Source organism: Octodon degus, unplaced genomic scaffold, assembly GCF_000260255.1.
Source record: "Octodon degus isolate 3935 unplaced genomic scaffold, OctDeg1.0 scaffold00072, whole genome shotgun sequence".
Taxonomy (NCBI): Eukaryota; Metazoa; Chordata; class Mammalia; order Rodentia; family Octodontidae; genus Octodon; species Octodon degus.
The window spans coordinates 6,573,395-6,579,823 of record NW_004524648.1 but is presented as its reverse complement, the minus strand read 5'-3'; the positions used below and the strand labels follow the sequence as shown (position 1 = coordinate 6,579,823).

General features: G+C 39.2%; 1 pseudogene across 1 annotated transcript; it reads left to right on the top strand.

The window, feature by feature from the left end:
* The first annotated feature begins 465 nt into the window (after positions 1–465).
* On the top strand, positions 466–2,839 carry LOC101579714 (annotated as a pseudogene). Its single transcript, XR_192607.1, has one exon. The product of XR_192607.1 is annotated as a vacuolar protein sorting-associated protein 35 pseudogene (transcript).
* Positions 2,840–6,429: the final 3,590 nt, after the last annotated feature.

The window sequence follows — 6,429 nt, the reverse complement described above, 5'->3', positions numbered from 1 at the left end:
CCTCAAAGTTTCTCCTAAGGTCAACACAACCTTCCTGAAAATTCTACAACTCACTAATTCTAAGGTAAGTAGAATGACCTCTCCTCACAGAGGCGTGGCTGAACATTTCTCAGCAGCTTCAAATGTAACTGCCCCTAATGTAGATCGTCTTAGTGTCCATCAGAAAAGCAAACAGGCAGGACAAATATATCATGGTGTTGCCAGGCATAGAATCCACTCAGTACAAATTACACAAAAGCGCATCATAGGTAAATCTCAAAATTATCATACCACAAAAAGAAGACAAACACAGAAGTGCACGCAATGAATGCTTCCATTTAGAGGCAGCCCTAGGACCCAAAAAGTAATCATAGACACTCAAATAGAATACTGACATTCTCTCTGTCAGTGCTTCTATTGTCCCACTAAGTTTTTTTAAAGACTTTATTCTTGGAGTGTTCCTTGCTGCAGGCTTCTGTAGTCACCATGACTACAACACAGCAGTCACCTCAAGATGAATAGGAGAAATTCTTGCATGAAGCCATACAGGCTGTAAAGGTTTAGTCATTCCAGATGAACAAATGCTTGGAGAAAAACAAGCTTATGGATGCTCTGAAACATGCATCTAATATGCTTGGTGAACTCTGGGCTTTCATGTTACCACCAAAGAGCTACCATGAACTTTATATTGCTATTTCTGATGAACTGCACTATTTGGACTTCTACTTGGCAGATGAATTTGCTAAAGGAAGGAAAAAGGCGGATCTCTATGAACTTGTAAAATATGCTGGAAACATTATCCCAAGGTTTTATCTGTCAATCACAGTTGGAGCTGTTTGTGTCAACTCATTTCCTCAATCCAGGAAAGATATTTTGAAAAATTTGGTGGAAATGCACCATGGTGTGCAGCATCCACAAAGGGTTTATTTCTTCAAAATTACCTTCTTCAGTGTACCATGAATATTTTACCAAGGAGAGCCAACAGATGAGGAATGAGCTGGGGATTCAGTGATTCCGTGGATTTTGTACTCTTTAACTTCGCAGAAATGAACAAGTTTTGGGTGCAGATGCAACATCAAGGACATAGCTGAGATAAAGCAAAAAGAATGGGAATGACAAGAACTGAGAATGTTAGTAGGAACAAATTATTGCCTCTCAGTCAATTGGAAGGTGTGAATGTGGAACACTACAGACAGATTGCCTTAACTGACATATTGGAGCAGGCTGTGAATTGTAGAGATGCTTTGGCTCAGGAGTATCTTGTGGAGTGTGTTATTCAGGTTTTTCCTCATGAATTCCACCTCCAGACTTGGAATCCTTTTCTTTGGACCTGTGCTGAGTTACACCAAACTGTAAACATGAAAAATATAATCATTGCTTTAATTGATAGATTAGCTTTATTTGCACATTGTGAAGCTGGACCTAGGATCCAAGCAGATATTAAACATTTTTATATATTTTCACAGCAGGTGGCTACATTAATACAGTCTAGGCAAGGCATGCCTTCAGAGGATGCAGTATCTTTACAGGTCTCTCTCATTAATCTCACTGTGGAATGTTACCCTGATCGGGTGGACTATGTTGACCAAGTTCTAGAAACAACAGTGGAGATATTCAATAAGCTCAACCTTGAACATATTGCTACCAGCAGTGCAGTTTCAAAGGAACACACCAGACTTTTGAAGATACCTGTTGACATGTACAAGAATATTTTGGCAGTCTTGAAATTAAAACATTTCCACCTGCTCTTTGAGAACTTTGACTACGAGCCCAGAAAGAGTATGAGTTGTTATCTGCTTAATGTTCTGGATTATCATACAGAAATTGTCTCTCAAGGCCAGGTGGATTCCATAATGAACTTTGTGTCTACGTTGATTCAGGATCAGCCAGACCAACCTGTAGAAGACCCTGATCCAGAAGACTTTGCTGATGAGCAGAGCCTTGTGGGCCAGTTCACTCATCTTCTTCTATCTGAGGACCCTGATAAGCAGTACTTGATCTTAAACATAGCATGGAAGAATTTTGGAGCTAGTGAAAATCAGCGGATTTGCTTCACACTGCCACCCTGGTATTTGCAGGCTTACTGGCTGGCTTTTCGATACAAAGGGAATTCTAAAGTGGATGACAAATGGGGGGAAAATGCAGGAAGATTATTTTGTTTGCTCACCAGACTATCAGTGCTTTGATCAAAGCAGAGCTGGCAGAATTACCCTTAAGAATTCTTCTTCAGGGAGCCCTAACTGCTGGTGAGATTGGCTTTGAAAATAATGAAACAGAAGCATGAATTTATGTCCCAGGCACTTTCCCTGTATGAAAATGAAATCAGTGATTCCAAGCACAGCTGGCTGACATCCTATTGGTCACTGGCACTTTGGAGAGGATGAAATGCTTCAGTGAAGAGAATCATGAACCCTTGAGAACACAATGTGTGCTTGCTGCATCCAAATTTCTGAAAAAGCCCAATCAGGGCCAAGCAGTGAGCACCTGTGCGCATCTCTACTGGTCCAGGAGAAACACAGACAAAAATGGGGAGGGGTTTCATGGGGAGAAGAGGGTGCTGGAGTGCCTAAAGAAAGCTCTCAAAACAGCAAATCAGGGCACGGACTCCTCTCTACAAGTATAGCTTTTTATAGAAATTCTGAACAGATGAATCTATTTTTATGAAAAGGAAAATGATGCGGTAACAATTCAGGTGTTGAACCAGGTTATCCAAAAGATTCAAGAAAACCTCCCAAATCTTGAGTCTGGTGAAGAAACAGAGCAGATTAACAAACATTTTTGTAACACGTTAGAGCATTTGTGTTTGAGGCGGGAATCACCAGAGTCTGAGGGGCCAACTTATGAAGGTCTTATCCTTTAAAAAAGAAAATAGCTCATTCCTTTCCATGTCCATCTAGTAAGAGTTTTATTAAGCTAGGTCTCCATTCTGTGGATTGTGCCTTTCAGAAATGCTGAGGTAGGTTTCCTGCTTCTGATCTGTGATGTGTTTCACCCAGCACCTCCAGACACCTTCAGGACTTTAATAAAGTTATTCACTTCATAAGTGTTCAAATCCTTCTGATCACCCAAGTAGCATGACTGATCTGCTATTTAAAATTCCTGTAGTCTGTGAAAAGTGAAATGAAAACTCGCCACTTAATCCTGACTACTAATGAAGTTCTTCCTTTTGTTTCTTTGTTGAGTGTGTAATTTTCTTCATTTCTGGGGAATACTAACCCACAATGTATCTATTTCTTTGCTTTCTGGACCTATTTGAGATTAATTTAGAGGTAAGAAATGCTGGATGTGAAATTGAGCTTGGGAAATTCCCTAAACACAAGATAAGGCCATGTGTAATATTTTCCCTAAAACCTTAATGCATGTTTGAGATTCCCAAAACACCATGGTCAAAAAACAGAAGCTATATTTTGAATATTTGAACTTAGCCATCTATTAATAATTTATGTTGTCCTCTGGACATATTTATAAAAACAATTTGGCTCTACATAGCATAAAATAGAAAATTTGTGATTTATCTATAACCATCATTATTGTAAATTTAATGGGAAATGCATTACCGTTACCATGATCTTTTTTTTTTTTTTTCTGGCACTTGTAACTCTATAAAGTTCCTATTAACACAAAAAAGTCACAACCACTTTATTTCTATTGCACATGGCGTGTAATTAGTGAACATGAAAGTTACCAGCCTAGAAAAGCTGGGTGTCGTGGTGCATGCCTGGAAGGCCAGCTCTCTAGGAGACGGAGGCAGAAGGATCACAAGCTCTACCTCAGGCTTAGCAACCTTGCAACAAGGAACAAAAGAAGGGAAAGAAAAGAAAGGTCCTCAGTTCCATCCCCACTTCAAAAATAAAAGAAAAACTTTATGCAGCAAATGTACAATAGTGATGTCTGATGTCAAAATCTCTGTTCTTCTAAATTCCATTCTCTCTCTATAACCATTCAAATATTTTGTTTTTCTATGATAATGTCATATTTATACCAGAATATATGTATATCCCTTTTAGAACACTTGCATAATCCTGTGTAGTGCTCTTTTTGCACTGAACCGTATACTAAGGTAGGTATATTACCACACACCAGCATGTTTATGTATCTCTCAATGGCTTGGAAAACATCAGAGTATTTTACTATTTAGAAGTACAAAATTACTTCACTATTCCCCAAAATGCTTGTATAATTTTTCATGGCAGAGAAGTTGGGGCAGCAGAGAGTGCCGGAGACAATGCTTTAACCCCCAGACTCACACCTCATCCATATCTTTGTTGTCCTGTAATAGTGAGTCTGTGGAAAACACTTGTTAAGTTGGCATTTATCTTAGAAGTCCTGTAACAAAACTTATTTTTAATTTTGATAACATGATTCAATTGTTCTCTGAAGTTGTTTGACCATTAATACACCCAACAGAAACGTATCTACTCAGTCAGTAGGAATAACTGAACTTTGATATACATGAGATTATAATGTAACTTTATGGCTTTTAAAATCTGCATTATTTATTTTTGCCAGCATTGATTCATTTAATGATTTTGTCAGTATAGGTTACTAAATTAATTATCATAAGTACAGATTTAACAGCTAGGCTAACAGGCAAAACCCCATCAAAGTTCCATGAGAAAATTACAATAAATTAAGATGCACTTTAAAATAGATTGCCTATGCTGGATTATGATATGATTTATTTTGCCAGGTGTGGTGGCCCATGCCTGAAGTCCCAGCAGTCAGGAGGCTGAGGTAGGAGGACTGAAGTGATTTAGAGGCCAGGCTGGGCTGCATCATGAGTTCAAGGCCAGCCTGAACTGCATAGTGAGACTGACTCAAAAAAATATTTTTTTCTTTCTTTTCCTGATGCTCTGTCTTTCATCCTGCACTTTCTCTCTAGTGGGTGTGCTACATAAGAGAAACCACGTGGTACTTACACTTGTGTGTCTGATTATCTTCACTTAGCATTATGGTTTCAAGGTGCATCCATTTCCTACAGTGGCTCTAGTTTGTCCTTCTTCCTGGCAGAGCAGAGTTCCTTTGTGTGTAGATGTTATGCTTTCTGTCCTCATTCACCTGTTGACAGGCATGTAGGCATCTTTCAAGACTTAGCTCTTGGGAATGGTGCTGCGATGTAAAGGACCCTACTCCCGTCTCTGAGATAGGATGTCTTCAACTCTTTGGGCAGCTGGTTACATGGAGAATAGCTGGGTCAAATGGGATTTGGGATTTAGTGTGCTGTGGAATCTCCACACTGGGTTCCGTAATGGTTGTACTAGGGCGCACGCCCGCCAACAGTGAGGCAGGGCTCATTTTTCCACACAGCCTCTCCAGTATGTGTCCTTGTATGATTTCTTCATGGAAGCCATTCTTCCTGGGGCAAGATGGAATCTCAGTGTTGTTTTGATTTCCATTTCTCGAGTGGTCAGCGATGTTGAAGTGTTTTAGGTATTTATTAGCCTTTGAACCTCTTCCTATAAGAAGTCTGCTCATTTCAGATGCCTATTTCTTACTGGGTCTTTAAGTTAGGGAGGGTGAAATGTTTCGAGTTCTTTATGTATTCTAGATATTTTTCCTTTGTTTGAAGTGCAGCTTACAAAGTGTTTCTCTATTCTGTAAGTTATCTGTTTACTCTTTGGTGGTTTCCTTTGCTGTAAAGAAGCTTTTCAATTGGAAGTGACTCCACTGGTTGATTTTTGGTGTAATTTTTTGTGCAGCTTGATGTCTGCTCAGAAAGTCAGCCAGTGTCTATGTCTTCAGAAGGTTTACCTCTTTTGTCTTCCATCAGATTGTGTTTCTGATTTAATGTTCAGTTATATCTTTGATGCCTTTTGATTATATTTGAGTGCACGGTGAGAGATACAGGTCTGGGTTCAATCCTCAACATGCTGGTTGCCAGATTTCCCAGCACCATTTGTTAGAAAGGCTCCCTTTCCTCCAGGTAAAGCATTTGGCTCCATTGACAGATGCCAGGTAGCTGAGTGCTGGGATTTGTTTTTGTATTCTTTCTTGCTCCCTAATGAACAGCAAATCTTTTTGTTGCCAATATCATACTGCTTTTATCACTGTAACTATAACAGGAAATCCAGGATTATCATGTCTCATGTCTAGCCCTTGTTCCCCAGCCTTGCTTTGCTATTGTAGGTAATTTCTGATTCCATAAGAATTTCAATATTTCTTTCTGTAGTTCTGTGAAGAATGTAATTGGTATTTTGATTGGGATTGCATCAAATCTATGTAACAGTATCAGAAGTATCATCATAGTGACTATATAGGTTCTGTCTATCCAGGAACAGGGAATGTTTTCAAATATCGCCTTGGATCTCCTTTTTTTTATACTGCAGTTGTTGGAGTAGAGGTCCTTCACTTCCTTGGTTATGCTAATGCCTAAATTTTCATTTTTATGGATGCTATTACAAGAGGTATTTTTTCCTTAATTTCTTTCTCGGTGAGCTTGCTATTGGTGCC